Raw genomic sequence first — 18367 nt, 5'->3', positions numbered from 1 at the left:
CTTCCCCCAACTTCAGTAAATAAGTTCTACAGGTATTTTCAACTGTATGGGAAAGGAAAATGAGGAGGGAAAATAGCTACTATAGGAGAGGGAAAGGAGGAAAGAATTATACCTAAATTGACCATTTATTTTTGTTCTCAAAAGGGGACATTAACATTTTTTACGTAATAGTATGTATATTTAAGAAAACACGTATTTTTTCATAGTTTTTATTTATCAATAAAAATAAGAGGAATGTTGATAAAGAAGATAAAGGAAATAAATAATTTAAATTTGAAAAAAATTATGTTGTTTTATATTTTTCTGATGAACAAATTTTCTTAAGTATAAGTGGGTTTGCTTTTTTTTTATTTGTTGAGCAAAGTTATATGAAACGGCTAAACTACAAACTACCGTCGATTTTTTGCCGTTTTTTTATTATTACCGTGTATTGCCTTTTTTTGAAATGGGACATTTCGACGTCCCGAAACTTTACTTGGGGACAACGGGACAGGCTACCTAAAAACGGGACGGTCCCGTTCAAAACGGGACGTATGGTCACTTTAAGTATACCCGAACTCGTACTAGCTTGTGTAAGTTCTACACTGCTAATTATACGAGTCCCTTGTTGTAGTTCCGCTTTGCATAGTTATTAGGAAGGAAAATATTACCATCTAATAAATTTCTGTTTTGATCAATATTACCCCATTACCTAGGAGTTTAAAATTATCCAGACAAACTCTACTAAAATGTTTGTAAAATTATTATTTTATTTTACCAAATTTCATATTTAATGTTGATGTTTTTGTCACTCATGACTCGGTCGTTTGTTGCGAAATTGCATTAATTGGAAAATTACCTAAGGCAAAAATAAAATGCTATAAAAAAAATAATGTGCAAGGAAATGGGTTTTATGATTACAAACTACTGGCCTAAAAATCAATTGTTATCACAAATTAATATTATTCAAAAAGCATAATTTACTTTTTAAAATATTGCATTATATCCCAATTTTTGTTTGTTTGTTTTGTTTCATGATCGTTACTTTAGGTAAATACAAAAAGGGTACGAATATGCTAATAATATAATAAATTATCCTATAGCCTTGCCTTAAAAATTTCTATTTTTAAAATTTTTATAAAAGAAATATTTGTGTTTTTATTATTAACAAAAATACTACAATTTCATACCATTTCTGTGTGAGACTAGCGGCTCATTATGAGAAATAGGTATCAAATTGTGGTAGAGTGGGTTCGAACCGAGAAACTCTGACTCAACAGTCCGCGACACTAACCACGGGACCACAACCCGACACAAAGCGATATTTAGTTTGTCCAAATACAGCACAAAATAATAGCATATCACAACATTATGCGCTTCTGTTACAGTTATAGGTATCTAAATACAATTCTTGAATTTTACAAAAGTGAATAAACTGCATATAGTGGAATTGTATTGAACTCCGCTTTATTTGTAAATTTTACGACTGAATGCAAATGTCGCTCGGAGGAACTTCCTGTTCCGTTTTACCCTAGTTATATTCCTGCTGCGAGTTTTTTGGTTGTTACTTCAATGTCGATTTTACTTCTACTCCATCAAGAGTCAATTTCCGTATGAGTAGCAAGGAGAATAAAAAATCAAACATCTAAAATTTAATTGATTCCGCATTCACTTTGTGGTAAAACCTATCCATTTTAATTAAATTTTTACTTAGTAAGTAGTTACTTAGTACATACGATGTTTGAAAATGATGCGGAATGCATCGAAACACGTGTCACAGTAGATTTCAAGAAATAGTGGTATTTACTAAGTAAAAATTTAATTTAAAATCTCAATGAACGATCGAGGCCGGGTTGTAAATATTAAATTATATTTTATGAGGTATATGACTGCAATTATTTTTATAATATATGTATCTTCTTCTTTAGACCCTTATCCGCACCCGATGGTGCATAGGGCACTGTATCATATAAATGCAGTGTTATCTTGATCGTAAACACACGAAGGAAAGGTGATCAGCCCTCTGGTACCTTAAGGTATCTTAAGGTACCAGTCCAGGGTAATATTGAATAAATATTAGAGTGAAAAATCACTTATATTTATTTGACACCCCCCCCTCCGGGAATCGAACCTGGATTTATACTTAAATATGTATATAAAGTTCAAATGTAAGGTGCAAATTAAATTGAATGTGAAATTTTAAATTATAGGATATTTGTTGATTTATAACCCCCAATTCTTCAATTATTATCAAATATATATTATGAAATAACAATTTATCAAAATGTTGTAAAAACAACAACCAAAATTCTTTCAGTACATAATTACGGCTTGTATTTTGTAATTAATTATCGGATTACCGAAAAAGCAGTGCACTCGCCAAATATGTACACATGCACTACCAAATAATACTTTTTACTCATTACATCACCGTTTATTGATTACCCGTAAACATTACAAATATGGCTCTAAGTGATAAGATTGATATGTTATCTACGCAATCATAGATTGTATATTATGTATATGTATAAGAGTGGTATTGCCTTACCGTGTGATTTTTTTACTTCAATATTTTAATCGCTTTCATGAGGATGTTTCTGCCAGTGTCAAGTATTATTTTTATTTACTAACAAAAAATAATAGAAAATAATCTCGTATTTCCCAATTTTTTTTTGGATAAGTAGAATATAGTATGGTTTATATATTGCGCTTAGAAAAGTTATTAAATTTCTTTAATGTATTATTTATTTCTGACACTGTTTGATTTTTGTGATTCAACTTTTGTTTTGCTTTAAATTAATTAATCAATTTTCCTTTAATATCATATAATATACAATAATTGGTTCATACCAAGCGTGTCTTACTTAAGTAATATCCACTTCTTAGCACTTTTTGCACCTCTGAGGTCAAGAATGTAGGCAATCATGCAATATGCTTCTTATGCCTATTTATTATACCTGTTTATTGTTTTTATATTTTGCCATGTATTAGTTTTGGTTATTGAAAAAAAATCTCTTTGTAACTTTTTTATTTGTGTTCCAGTCTTGTTAACCTTAATCCCATATCCCGAGAAATAGAATTTTTCTCATCGGGAATATTATTCATATGACTTATGTATGTAATATGTTTTAAAAAATAAATAAATAAATTCTACAATTTTTGAAGTTATGTATAAAAATCTGTGAAATAATAAAAAGTTATCTTTCTGAAATCGTAAGGTCAAGAAGAGCTCTGGCAATATTTGAATATTTTATTGTACCATGGCAAATTTGTTTAGCTATATTTTATCTTATCTGTGTAAGTAAGTAAAATGTACTCGCTTTTGCATTTAAAAACCAGTTGGACCGTGTTTTGCATTAATGTAACAAACGGCATTATCACAAAAAAGTGCGTCTTGATGAAATCCTACCGAAATAAGAATCTACCTTGTCTTACTTTATGGTTCAAATTATTTAAGTATGTACTTATGTCTAGTCCATGTATTTCTACTTTCTTTGAGATTCGATATAATGTCACACTCCTGTGGTTTTTTTTTAATATCACGTAATTTTGGAAACTAAATAACAGGACGAATGTCTCCTACTAATTACTTACTTACTTACTTATTACTTACTCTGTCTTTGCAAACATTCTTCGCCTCTTCCACGTTTATGCATCTCCTCATACACACACACACACACACATATATATATATATATATATATATATATATATATATATATATATATATATATATATATATATATAAATATATATATATATATATATATATATATATATATATATATATATATATATATATACATATATATATATATATATATATGTATATATTGCAAGGCGAATTACAGTTACGAAGAACAAATTTGAATATAATTTCTTGCTTTTAAATAAACGATAAAAGTTAATGTCCCTTCAGATCTACACTAGATAAAAAAAAAACAATCAAGCATGTATATCGCCGCAAGTTACTTGACTTTTAAATGCATAACGTATCCAGTAAAGTAAATCGTACTTGTTATTCATACTCTGTGTGTTCATTTATCTGCCACTGACCTTGTGTTTTATTTTATCAATCTGAGTTGCCTATCTTTGCAATTACTTTCAGTAATGTAATCAATCAAGAATTCCACACTTTGAATGTGCCCAGCTGTTTCTGCAGGTCGGCTCTTTTGAACACATTTTTGTGTTTTAAGGTATGAACACATTTAACCGTGTAGACTTGGACTAGTACTGAAGAATTCGGATTCTGCATAGTTTTTGCTATTTTTAAGATATCGATATAAGTAAAGTATATCCGTATAAGTACTTCTATACGGATGTAATGGCCTTGCCATTTCTCATTCGCACTTTTATTGTCCTTTTAGAAAGTCGAGGGACTTGTCATTTGCTTGCAATATGTTGTCCAGCCTTAGGTTCGAGATGCGTTCCCATGGCCATAAATCGGTACAGCATTTTATGATTCCCTACCCTAAAGCAAGAGGGTTTTTAACATAGTCTAATTTGGTATTTCGTGAGAGTCGGGTGTAACATAACTTAACAGAGCTGTTTGGAAGCACATGAGTATTGACTGTCGTATTGTTGTTTTTAAATAAACAAATATATAAATAGTCAATACCGTGTTTTAATTAATACTCGCTTCAGTCCAACCTGCCTCCTGACAAAAAGGGGACTAAAGTGTCCTGTTCAATGTGGACGTCATCGAGTGCACGCGTACGCTGATCACAAAGTGTCTTCGCGCACGTAGCGCACGCGACGCGACCGTCCATAACATTACACGGAGTTGAGACGTGAACCCTCAAGATCTGCACTATCAACCGGTTGGAGGCAAACGAAGTGTGGCTACATCGTATTGCATGGACCGATATGGTCAACAACGTGAATTTGCTCAAAACAGCAAGAGTAAGAAGACAGTTGCTGACTCATATCAAAGTCCGGAAGGTGTCCTGTATGGGGCATGTGCTTAGAGGAAAGATGAACGAGCTATTGCACCTAATCATAAAAAGCAAAATAGAAGGTCGACAACGCGTGAGCAGAAGACAGATCTCATAGCTTCGGAATATTCGAGATTGGAATCAGAATGTTTATTAATCTCAAGTGATAGTTAACGTCATGGAGACCTGACATGACACGTACAGAAAATGGAAAGTAAAAATAAAAGATTTTATGAAAAATTACAAAATATTTCACGCGTCGAATAGATATGATTCATGATTACAATCCGATTAAAATCGGCAACCAATGAAACACATTGACAAACTATTGTATTATAGATGGTGCCTGGGCGACATAAGAGTTTCACTGAGTCAACTCTTCATTACTTAAAATACATAATTTCCGTTAATATTTTTAAGTACATACACACATGTTTCAAATCCACCGGGACTATTCGGAATATTCCCACAGTCTTTTTTATCGAACATTATTCCACTAATTTATGGCATTTGCATGCCCATTGTGATACGGTGACATCACCAGACACCACGTTTAGTGACCTTGTTATCTTTATACACTTTATAGGTCACAAAGTTAAGTGTTCCACCCTGGCAAAACTTTTTAAAATTGAAATTTATTTAGAGAAGTTTTCAAAAAACATATTTAAAGATTTTATTTTAACTTTATGCTATAAAAATCCTTGATGTCAAAAAATAAACTGTTTATTTATATTTATAGGTTTGTAATATCAAAAGTTTTTACCTATTTTGATTTAAATGCACTATTTACTTCATTCGCATAAGAACTAGACGACGATTTAACCAATTTTTGTTGCATTAAACATACGCCTTTGAATTTCGCCACCTATTATTAAATTTTATATTTATGGTATAAACTTTTACTTTTTAGCGTTGCGTAAAACAGTCGAGACTCAACCATTAACACATTTACACGGTGCAGTCGTTCTGGACCATACATGGCAATCTTCGCTCTATTCTGTCGAGTGCCTCACCTGTGACTGCCTCAATGTCTTCATACTTTATTCATTATTTACTACGAATGCTCCACCTCACCGTAACAGTTAATTGTAAAGGTTTTTTTATAATATTTTATCATTGAGTCGTTTATTAACCCTTTATTTCCGCTTTAAAATTAGACAAAACTCTATTTGTGAATGTAATGAGACGTCATCGCAAGATGTTCCTCATTTAGTCTGGATATGTCCAATTTTTTTTTAAAAGAAAGGTTAAAATTGGAAACAGAACGTGCGAAAGAAGGCACGCAGTTGGCAAAAATTGATGAGGCAATAGGGCATAAAGGTCTTTCAGATTTAGTGTTGTCTTATTTAGAAAATATGGCAACACGAATAAGACGAATAAATTAACTATGTGACAAATCTCGACTGATATAAAACATTGAATTCATTGTATCTGTTGTATTGTATCTATTGTATTGTTTTTAGGGATCAACCTTATTCATTTATTATTTACTATACGCATTCACTTTTTTCAAGATATATAAACTGAATATGCTAAAAATCCTTCAACATAATAAGCAAGGAGAATTTTCTTGTGCAACCAATAATTTATTTTGTTTTAAATTGAAAACGTATTTACTCTTATTTTTTATTGCCTAATACGGTATTCTAATTTTATCTATCACGTAAATTGATTCTCATCCCTGTTTATATTGGTTGAGAATTTTCTTAGGCAACTAATAAACAGGGGTGTGCACTCCATATAAGCAGAAAAGCAGTGCCTATCTTAATTTACCCGCGTGACATATAAAAACGCAACCAGAACCTACCCTACCTTACTTAGTAGTACCTAGCTTACCTTACTACCTACCTCTACTGTCTACCCTAAGTAATTGTCAATGCGCGCCACTGCTAGTAAATATTATCAAAAATATATGTAATACCCCATGCTCAGCAAAATTAATTACCACTGGAATTGTTCGATTTTCACGATATTTTTACCTACAGTAACCTAATTCTGAAAATAAAATTATGTTAATATTTCAGGGTGATCCAAATAAAGGGTTAAGGTTCCATAATATATAATCCATTATTTGAAGAAAAAATATTGTGGCTTGAATCGTGGTGCATAATGATCATAATTATGACTACCTTATGATGGAATTTCTCAAATTTGATGAATCAAAGTCACGAATGTGATCCATCGTTCCACAACCGGAAAACGGGATTGCATAATATTTTGTAAAATCGTAATATTGATTAATGTATTGGTACTCGTTCATAGTGATCAATATTTGTGCATTTTTTAGCAAATTCTCTAGGATGACGTATTGCACAAGAACGCTGATTTTTAACAGCATTTTACAACAAAATTCTTGACAAAACGTTTATTTGGAATTTTTAAATTTTGAAAAAATTAACGCGACTGATATTCTATATGAAACGAATTTATGGTTTCATTTTTACCATGATTGATCAGTAGTTACTTTTCCTAATGTCGAATGCTGAAATCGGTTTGTTATAAAATTAGATGTGATTCGAGATACAGGCAGAGAAATTTTACTTTTAACATTTTCAGACAAGTACCTATTTATTACTCTCTTCAAAACACATTTGACCTCGGAAAACTCTTATTAATCTCACAATTATATGACTAATGTAGTATTTTAGGATGTAGGAATGTAGTTTGTAGGAATATTAATAAAAATATTGCCTTCATTGCGATATTTAAAAAATTAGATATGAAATATCTGACAACGGAGATTTTTAATCAAAGCTTTTTCCTGCAATAGGTTGATACAAACGTTTATGTATCTACTAAATCTGAGATTTTGAAACCGAGATGCAGCTTAAGTATTAAGTTTATCATATTTTTTATAAGATTTATTAAATACCATATGTATTTATAAGCTTAAATAAATAATTATGTCCGCCTTCGTAATGTTATGGTAAGCGCATTTAGCTATTGACCTAAAGTTCGACTCCCAGGTAGTTAAAAATAAATATAAGTTATTTTCACTCTCATTTTTTTTATCACCCTAGGCTGGTATGGACTGGCGCAGGACTGAGCCTTCATGTAATTGAGAATCAAAATAATTCATGTAATTGAGAATCAAAGTAAAACTGCATTGATACGATGCACCATTGGATGCAGATAAGAGTAAGAAAGAGGACAATTAAATATTTTTGGCGCAGAAATGATATATTTTGCACAGTCAGGCCGGAAAACACGTAGAAGTGTTGGAACGTTCCGCGACCTCCCAGGAGCCGAGGAGTATAGCGTGATGGCATAAAACTAGAATAGTTTGCCCGTTTGCCTTTTCGCCTGGTACCCGGTGACCCGTTACTAAACCAGAAGAACCTTTTTACTTATGTAGAGGGGAAAATCAATATACCAGCATATCTGGCTCTGAAACAAGAGAACTCTATCCGCACTATTTGGTTAGGGATTACGATCAACAATATTTGTTGGGCCAAGTGTCAATACTAGGGAATGTAATACAATATCGAAGGTAAGATCCCTTGTGTACAAAAGTTGAAGTTTATCCACTTGGTTTATTTGGGATATATTATACGTACTTATATAGTATTGTACGTTTTATTTATTTATTATTATTATTGAAGGAATAACCCGCAAAGCCTCTGTTTTAGAGGCTTATCTGCAGGTGGAATAGTTAGCAAAGGGAAGGTGTATGTGAAAAATACATTACAAACACCCCGACCTATTAAAAATGAATATTTCTTGAATTCATTTTACAAATGGCGGGAATCGAACCCGCAACGCCAGTTTCGCAGTCGAGCGTCTACCCGACTACGTCACGGCATGTACCTGAAACTAATATCTAGTACATATAGTTATAACACTCTCCTTATCATTCATCGTTCACTTTGTTTACTACCACTTTTCAAAAAAGTTATTTTTCATTATCATTTATGTTAAAGCACTATCTATCTTCTGAGTGCAAACAGCTATATGTACATATTATAAGGTATCAAACGTTTTGACCAATGTTACTTGTCTGTTTTTGGTTGAAGATTTTGCGTCTTAGCAATAAGCCCGCCAATATACTTTTTTTCTGTAAATGAAATTAAAATAAATATATATTATTTACAGTTATTCGATATGTTTATACCCGGATTTTTTTTTGTATATTATATACAATTCAACTAAGCTTCTTCGTAGTATTTACTTTGGTTACGCCTAGGTCTAGTTAAACCTAGTTATACCTGGTTAGATGAAGATCCAGAATCCCAACTTTAATCGCGTTTTCCATGCAGACGATTAATCGCGAGGGAATTGTGATCGTTTTGAAAACAAAACATTCTCCAGACTCGAGTTCCGGATGGTGATGACTACCGTCGAGTAAATTTTAATTATTTCTTTTGGCAAACCGCCAGGACGACTGCGCGTGTCTCTAACCCCAAGACTGGAGCCGAAAGTTGATGTTTGCTCTTTTAGTATCACCTTTCAATGCATGAAGTTAATATGTTTGGCAACTATTACCTTCTCACTTATTCATATTTTTTTACTATTTTTGTCTCAATTTTATACGTTTGGACATTGGTTTATTTCTAAGACGAAATATCTTCCAATATACCAAAAATAGACTAGTGATACTGGTCAAGGTTTGAACCTTATACAGCCGCTTGAAATTAAAGGCCAGATAGTGCTTGTGCATAAGTATCAACGAAAAAATACATAAATTACAGTTAATTAATTGCAGTACGAATAAACAAACAATTACAACATTTTGTTCTAGTTGAACTGTATATTGATTAAAATAGAGAAGGGAAAGGAAGTAGAATTAGGTAAGGAGTTAAGGGGAAAGAGGTAGAAAAAACCAAAGAAGAATGATAGAAAGACAGTTGGAAATTTAATTTTATTGATTTATATATCTATCAATATACTGGCAGAAGATGAATTTCTTCCTCTTCCGTCATATTAGATACCATAAAAGAGTAATGTTCTTCAAAATATGTTTTAACCAACATATGCTTAGTAAATGGATCCAATATTTTTTTTCAAAACTTCGGACCCAATATTAATATCAGGTAATATAAGCCAGTAACCGATAGCATATTTCCCTCATGTTACAATGTATCATGTATTTTTTTCCATTATCAAAGTCACTACAAATTTGAAAACTTTTGACACATGATATGTTAAAATATGAATCATTTCTTTCCAGTATCCGATGTCACAATTAACGATTGGTGACAACTAGTCCAGATTCACCACGATCATGGACTTTCCGTGACAACATAAAAAACGGGGAAAACATTCGGTAAAAACTAACGGTTGACTAAAAACGCCTACATTAACTTGGTATCACAATCTATATTATTGTATACGCAGTGTATACTGTATACTGGTCGTTTTAATGTAGATTGCATGCTAAGTAGCAAAAGCATTTACATATGCATAATATTATTCATGACCCGTGCCCAAGTAACAGTGGAAAGGTCGCGGTGAGACTCGCACCCCTGCTTATAGACTATTAAAAAATATTTATTATTTCATTCGGTTAAAGCTCGTTCGAAAAAATGTTCAAAGAATCGCGAGTGTTTTTGCCTAGAATCTTCACTCATGAATTACATGAAATTATAGTAACTTTAAACATAAAGAGTAAATCCACTCACAAGTAGGCATAGGCTATGAAACTTTTAAAGTTGAAGCCTGAGTAGGGACATGATAAACGGTGTTGCATAAGCCGTAGCTAGATTTCAGAGTCACTTGGACGTTAGGTAATTCAAAAAGTTCAAAGAATTGGTCATAACTGAGATTTTACCGAGAACTCATACATTATTTTAAGTTAAGTTATTAAGTACTACGAAATCGGCAGACAGAAAAATATATTCTATTCGTGGATTTAATGTTTCAATTATCATTTATTCTCTATCACGTAAAATGTATCTTTGATTTTTTTTGACATCTCATCAAAGATGAAAAAAAATATGGAAGTCTGGGCATTTACGGGGCTGACGACCGTCATAGGTGAATGTTACACGTGTGTAGAGTGATCACTTTACACACGTGTAACATTCACCAATTCTACCCATTATTGACAACCACACTACTCAAATTCTTAATGGATATAATCCAGATTTTTTTAATTTGTGATTGGAGATAATCCAGATTTTGTGAACAAGTATTTGGACACACTCAAAATGTTGTAAATATCTTTGATTTGGTCAAAATACTGTTATACCTGCAAATTTAAAAAAAATGTGTGGTTACGCTTTTACAGGTAATATCCCTTCGTGCAGATCGGTTCAATCAATATTGATTCCTGACCACTAAAATCTATAGTTGTAAAAAAAACACACTCTTTAATGCCAAAAAATCTCATCTTTAATATTTTGAAGCATTGACAATTGATTGAATGAATAACCTGTTTTCAATATTAACAAATATAAAGCTAAAAATTGCAAAAAACATTTCGACAAAGCTCATCGTTTCTAATATTAGCAGTATTCATGGCAAAAAAACTAAAAATATCCATTATTATGTGTCTAATGTGATAATAATAACATTTAAAATAGAAGTGACAATAAATTATAATAATCGCCGTGTATGTATTAGTAGATGCATGAATGTGAAAAAGGCAAAGATTGTGTGTAAAGACGGATTGGTGTGGCGTTCTATTCTCTCTGCCTATCCCATCGAGGAAGCGACGTGGTGGTTAGTTAGTGTTGATAATTGAGAGAGGGGGGAGGTGTCAACTGTCAATAATACTCTTGCTTACCCTACCTACTTTACGTTTTTTTCCAGAATCAAAAATGCCACAAGTACTGTGCTAAAATGTTCAATCATGATATTAAAATTGTATTTGACTATTTACCTTATTGCTGTAGTAGTCCTCTCGTGTTTTTTTGCTGTTGTAATGTTTAACATAACTTTCATCGAAATTTGCATAATTGAAAATTATATTTGACGTTTTATTTATTTTAATATTGGCATAGGAATGTCACATAAAATATTAGAAATATGTACTTTTTAAAACTAACTAACTAACCATCACGCCGCTTTCCCGCAGGGGTAGGCAGAGAGAATCGAACGCCACACCACTCTGTCTTTGCAAACATTCTTCGCCTCTTCCACATTCATGCATCTCCTCATACACACCCGACGATTATTACGACTCCTGACCCGGCCGCTTTCAAGTATTTGACATACCTGATTGTGCCAAGTTTTCCTCGGTTTTCCTCTGCTTCTTTTTCCAACTACATTCGCCTCATAAATTTGTTTAACCGTTCTTTCCTCACTCATATATTCCTCATGTCCAAACCATCTCAACACACCTTTATTAATTATATCGATAATACTTATCTCAGACTTGAATTCTTTCCTTATTTCATCATTAGAACATCTATCAAACATCGTTTTACCACACATTCGTCCGAGGGATCGCATTTCGGCTGTACTTTTTTTACCTAGCCATAATAAACTTTAATTTTACAGTTGCATCGGTGTCACTTACACAATCGGCTTACTTATGTGACATTTTGATAAATATTCTCAATTTGGACACAAATGTTAGCAGTTTGTAATGATCTAGCCGTCAAACGTCAACTATAGCACAATGATTTATAATGAGAGGTGAGTCAGACTCAAATCATTCAATAAGATAAACCTTGGTACAGTCGAGTCGGGACACGAAGTTAAACTTATTTTTTGACATCTCATCAAAGATGAAGAAGAATATGGAAGTCCGGGCATTTACGGGGCTGACACACGTGTAACATTCACCAATTCTACCTATTATTGACAACCACACTACTCAAATTCTTGGAATTTCTATACATATATATCTTCATCTTTAATGAAATAATATGAAAATAACTCCTGTAATTGGAGATAATCCAGATTTTGTGAACAAGTATTTGGACACACTCAAAATGTTGCAAGTCAAACTTCACATTGAGAAGTGAGTACGAGCGAAGTGCAGTTTACCGAACGGTTATCTTTCAGTAAGAATGTCACGTATGCGACTATTTATAACATGTAGGGAGTGTAGCTTCGCTTTATACTTAGACGAAATCTTCATTAAAACTCATCAGGCAAAGGGTTAATGCAATTAGTAAGGGGGATTGTATGTCTCAAATGAATATTTCAAATATAAAACGAATTTAATGACAACAAAGAAAATATGTATGAAATATAAAAGTAAAATCATTAATTGATTCGGCAGTGTCACTTTGTGGTAAATCTATCCATTTTTAATTTAAATTTAACATTATTTATTGATTCGGCATTAACTTTGTGGAATGACATGATTATTTTATCAAAATTAAACACTTGAATAATCCACTTGATCGAGTTAGAAGTAAACATATTAGATAGAAGCGGTATTTATGAAATTTCTTGCGGTGACTGCGATAAAAAATATACTGGCCAAACTGCGAGAAGTCTAAGAATTAGAATTAGAGAACATCGTCGTGGACTAACAAGTAATTATTTTTTGCTAATCATAACATGGAAACTAACCACTCATTTGACTCTCATACACATAAATTATTACACTTTGTTACAAATAAAGATCAAGTCATGAATAATTTAGAAAATTTAGAAATACATTAAAATTTAAATTCAGATAAAACAATAATTAATAATATACTGTTTCAAAATACGTCACCATTATTATCAATGTTTCCTTTTACAAAAAATGTTGTTCCTTAACACCCCTACCTATATTTATTAACCTATATATACACCTAAATATATTTTTATTCGTTAGTTTTAACTTATTAAAACATAAAACGAACCCCTAATTGATTGTAATAATTACGAATATATTTTCAGTTGGTAGCTGAACAAAATATCGTACTGAAGTTTTCATTATTTTCCAAATCAATGCCCCTGAATTCACTAAAAAATACGAAATCAAATTAGTTTAATGGATTTATTTGATAAATATAATCTTAAAATCCACCATTTAGCAAAGTTAATAAAATATAATAAGTAATTAGAATTTAGGATTTTTTACGCAGTGTGTGGAAGTTTTTGGTAAGGGAATGTAATTAATTGTGAGTATTTTAATGTTTTAGAATTTAATAAACCCTGATGATGACAAGGTTCTTGCCGAAACCGGTAGGTTAAAGTGTACTAATTATAAAAAAGTGGTTAAACCAAAGTTGTTTAATTTTATAAAGTTTATAAAATGTGCCACAAAGTATCTGCGAAAAAACATTCAAGAAATTAGAATTTAACTCAGATATTTCATCTTTCTCCTCTGAACATTCTAAAATTATGCCTTTATTTTCATTTATATCTTAAATTTGACGATAAGAGGTAAACGTCTTCTAAATACTCTCAAAAATATGATAGTGTTCTAGTGAAAACAACACAAAGTGCATAAAATACGTGACATGAGTATTATTTTCCATTACCATAATTTATTGAATACAAAATTAATTCATTTTTTTCCTATAAAGTTGGCTTTGGTGCCGTTGTAACGTTGTTCAGAAATATCAGGAGAATGAGATGATACAGGACAAAAGTGTTGAAACTATTTTAATATAATTGTTATTGTTGAGTTTACAATATACTGTCGGGCTGTATTCTCGTAGTTAGTGTCGCGGACTCTTAGGTCAGAGTCTCTCGGCTCGAACCTACTCTACTACAATTTGATACCTATTTCTAATAATTAGCCACTTAGGCTCACAGAAATAGTATGAAATTGAAATATTGGTGTAAATAATAAAAAACACGAATATTTCTCATAAAAAAATATAAAAAATCCATCTTAATAACAGGCAATCTTTTAAGGGTGCAAAAAATGATTTTTTTTTCCACCCAGAAAATGTACTATATCCCAGCAAAAGCGGCATATTTTAAACTTAATATTTACCCGCTACAGGGCAGAAAGTGTTGTTTTTGCATTTTGAAGAAAAGGTATTATTAAATTATTTTTTAAATGTATTATTTATTGATTCGGCATTAACTTTGTGGAATGACATGATTATTTTAATTAAATTAAACACTTGAATAATCCACTAAATTGAGTTTTATTTTTATTTACGACTAGTTTCGAAAACGACAATTGTTTTCAATACCTATATTTATTAACCTATATATATACACCTAAATATATTTTTATTCGTTAGTTTTAATTTGTACCAGAAGATGAAAACAATTGTCGTTTTCGAAACTAGTCGTAAATAAAAATAAAACTCAATTCAGTGGATTATTCAAGTGTTTAATTTAATTAAAATACTCTGAAGATATGTTTTAACGCTGACTATGTACGATTGATTTAATAAGGCACCAAGTTTATTCAAATTTTAAATGCAGACATCGCCCTTCATCACAATACATACTTATTTTCTTGCTTCCTGTAATAAAACCAATGCACTCTATTCATTTTGCATTATTTGGGTTCGTCGAATGGAGTATCCATTCATGCTTCAACATGGCATAAAAATAATGTATTCAAAATTCATAACCCTTTAAGACCTACTTTTATTTTTTTTAAACCTTTTCTCCCCTTCATAAATAAAATCATGCACACGATGATATCAAATTCTAATATACAATTTACGAATATGCACTTATAAACTATTCCATCAGTAAACTTACAATACTCTCTTTACTTCGATTAACTTGGTCACTTAAAGTCTTCACTTATTAACGAACTTCAAACTGCTAGGAATTTCAACGACATCAGTAAATGCAAAAAAAATATAATTCGTTTCTTGAATGTTTTTCGCAGATACTTTGTGGCACATTTTATAAACTTTATAAAATAAAACAACTTTGTTTTAACCACTTTTTTACTGGTACACTTTATCCAACCGGTTTCGACAAGAACCTTTTCATCATCAGGGTTTATGCACTAAATTCTAAAACATTAAAATACTCATATTAAATTACCCTTCCCTTACCAAAAACTGCCACGCACTCCGTACACCATATGAAAATATGATTTAAAAAACATTATAGAAGACTTCCATATTCTTTGATGAAATGTCTAAAAATACCATGGAAAATAACTCGTATAATTGGAGATAATCCAGATTTGTGAACAAGTACTTGGACACACTCAAAATGTTGCGTTATTTTTTCACTGTAATTCCAGCCCTGGTCTCACAAAGTTAACTCTTTATAATTTACAAAATACATGTATGTATGAATATTTCGAAGGTCGGTGTATGGATAATTCGTCACACATGACGCTCATGATATTACAGCTAAATATAGAGAACAAACTAATAATCATAATTCATTACGTCTGCTTTCAATCGAGTCTCCGACCGTGGTAATGGAATAATTAAAATTATTTTCATACTATCAAGGTTTATGAGTTACATCTGTCTCTCCCCGATTGATTCTTAAGATTTTTTTAATAAGGGAATATGGAAGTTGAATGTACAATATTCTTGATACTGAAACAGCTGTCAAATAAATAATTTGCTAGAATTATTAATCGTGTTTTGATTTATATTAATAATAATAGTAATAGTTAATTCCAAATCAATAAATAAATAAATAATTAATAAATAAAACTTTCTTTATCTTCAATAAATCTTTTCATCCTTAGAATATTTATGTTTTCTAAGGATTTATTTATTAAAATAATAAATAAATCCTTAGAAAACAAAAATATGCGAAATCATGTACCTGTTCCAATATTTCCCCATTCGTTACTATTTTGCACCCTCATCTACATTAATATTTTTAGCTCTTGTGCTTGGGGAGGGACTTACACTTGTTATTTAATATTTATTTGTTGATAATATATATATATATATATTTTTCTTGGATTAACGTGTGTATTAATGAATACTTAGACATACTGCCTGTAAAATTAAATTGGTCTGATTTGAATCATCAATCTGTCATCAGTATCTTAATAGCTATCAGGCAACACTTGTTAATGAATATTATAATTTGTCCTTTTCTGACTCGAAGACTGTAATATGCTACCATCTGACACAAAGTCTGAAAGTTTTCAGAATAATAATTATGTATAGTTTGCTAACTACATATACTTTGATATTTATTAAAATATGTATTTTAAATTACCCCCTTAAAATTCTACTTCTTCTCTTAAGTCATTTTAATCTGTAACCTTTATTGTAGATCTGGTCGTACAAGGTGATTCAAGACGTTTGAATAGTGTAAAATTGATGGTCTCATTCATTCACTACGCTGACATTCCAATCTAATTACGCGAACTGACTACACACGTTAGTTCTAAGTGTCCAATGTTACTGAATTACTTGTCAAAGATTCCATGAACAAGCGTCCTTACTACTTGAGCATACGAACTCACCATGGTTGACCTCCATTATCGATTATACAAAAACGCCAGACACCTATAATATATGTATTCATTTTAAATCAAGCACAAATTTTTTGAGTCTACTAAGTTGTATTTTATTAACAAAAACACATAAAAAATTATATTGTGACAATTGTTTCGCCTTGTTAGGGCATTATCAAACGAATGTGAAGATCAAATGGACTACGGTCCTTATGTAGCTATACAATTCTATGTGCCAGTTTTAACACGTGCAGCAATAATTTATGGGAGACAAAAAACCTATAATGTATTTTACATTTATTCTTTTGAAAAAAAATATGTATACAATAACTAAGTGGCTGTAACTATGAAAAAATGCAAAGATAAATTTGCCAACTGCATTGAAATTGATATAAATGAGAACAGCTACAATGGCTTAGGCACTCATGATTGCATATCCGTACTCGAACCAGCTTATGTAAGTCAATCATACAATCAACAGGGAATATGTACGAGCAAAGTTTGATCACTTTTTTTTTATATATAAGAGCCAGACGTTTGTTTCTCCGCGATAATTTTTTAATTAGATTTTTTTTTTGGAATACATATTTTAATTTTTTTTATCATTTTTTAACTCCTCAGTAAGCAGGTACCTTGAAAAAAGGTAAAGAGTCCTTACCTTTTGTCAACTCTTTTCTTTTCAAACCCATATATTCATTTCGATTTATGTTTTCAATACAAAAACGGTGTTTTAAGCAAAAAAATAACCTACATTAAGTATTACATGGGTTTAAAGAAAATCAAATTGCGGGCTATTGATTATACCGCCTTAATAAACGATTATTTTTTTTTATTTCAAGAGAAATATTGGTGTTTTAATCATTTACAAAGATACTTCAATTTTATACTATTTCTGTGAGCCTAAGCGGCTCATTATTAGAAATAGGTATTAAATTGTGGCAGAGTGAGTTCGAACCAAGAAACTCTGACTCAAGAGTCCGCGACACTAACCATGGGACCACTACCCGACAATGAATTACATGAAATTATAGTAACTTTAAACATAAAGAGTAAATCCACTCACGAGTAGGCATAGGCTATGAAACTTAAAAAGTTGAAGCCTGAGTAGGGTCATGATAAGCGGTGTTGCATAACCCGTAGCTAGATTTCAGAGTCATTTGGACGTTAGGTAATTTTAAAAAAAAAACCCGACAAGTAGCATCAACCCGAT

At 31.3% G+C, this 18367-nt stretch overlaps 1 protein-coding gene across 7 annotated transcripts in view; it reads left to right on the top strand.

Annotated features, from left to right (window-relative positions):
• The window catches only part of LOC148304405 (uncharacterized), an 87458-nt gene that overhangs the window by 745 nt on the left and 68346 nt on the right, over positions 1-18367 (top strand). The gene's annotated exons all lie outside the window — the stretch shown is intronic.

The sequence above is a fragment of the Brachycentrus maculatus genome, unplaced genomic scaffold, assembly GCF_059751285.1.
Source record: "Brachycentrus maculatus isolate JH-2025_06_01 unplaced genomic scaffold, ASM5975128v1 h1tg000322l, whole genome shotgun sequence".
Lineage (NCBI taxonomy): Eukaryota > Metazoa > Arthropoda > Insecta > Trichoptera > Brachycentridae > Brachycentrus > Brachycentrus maculatus.
This window is presented reverse-complemented; position numbering and strand designations above follow the sequence as displayed.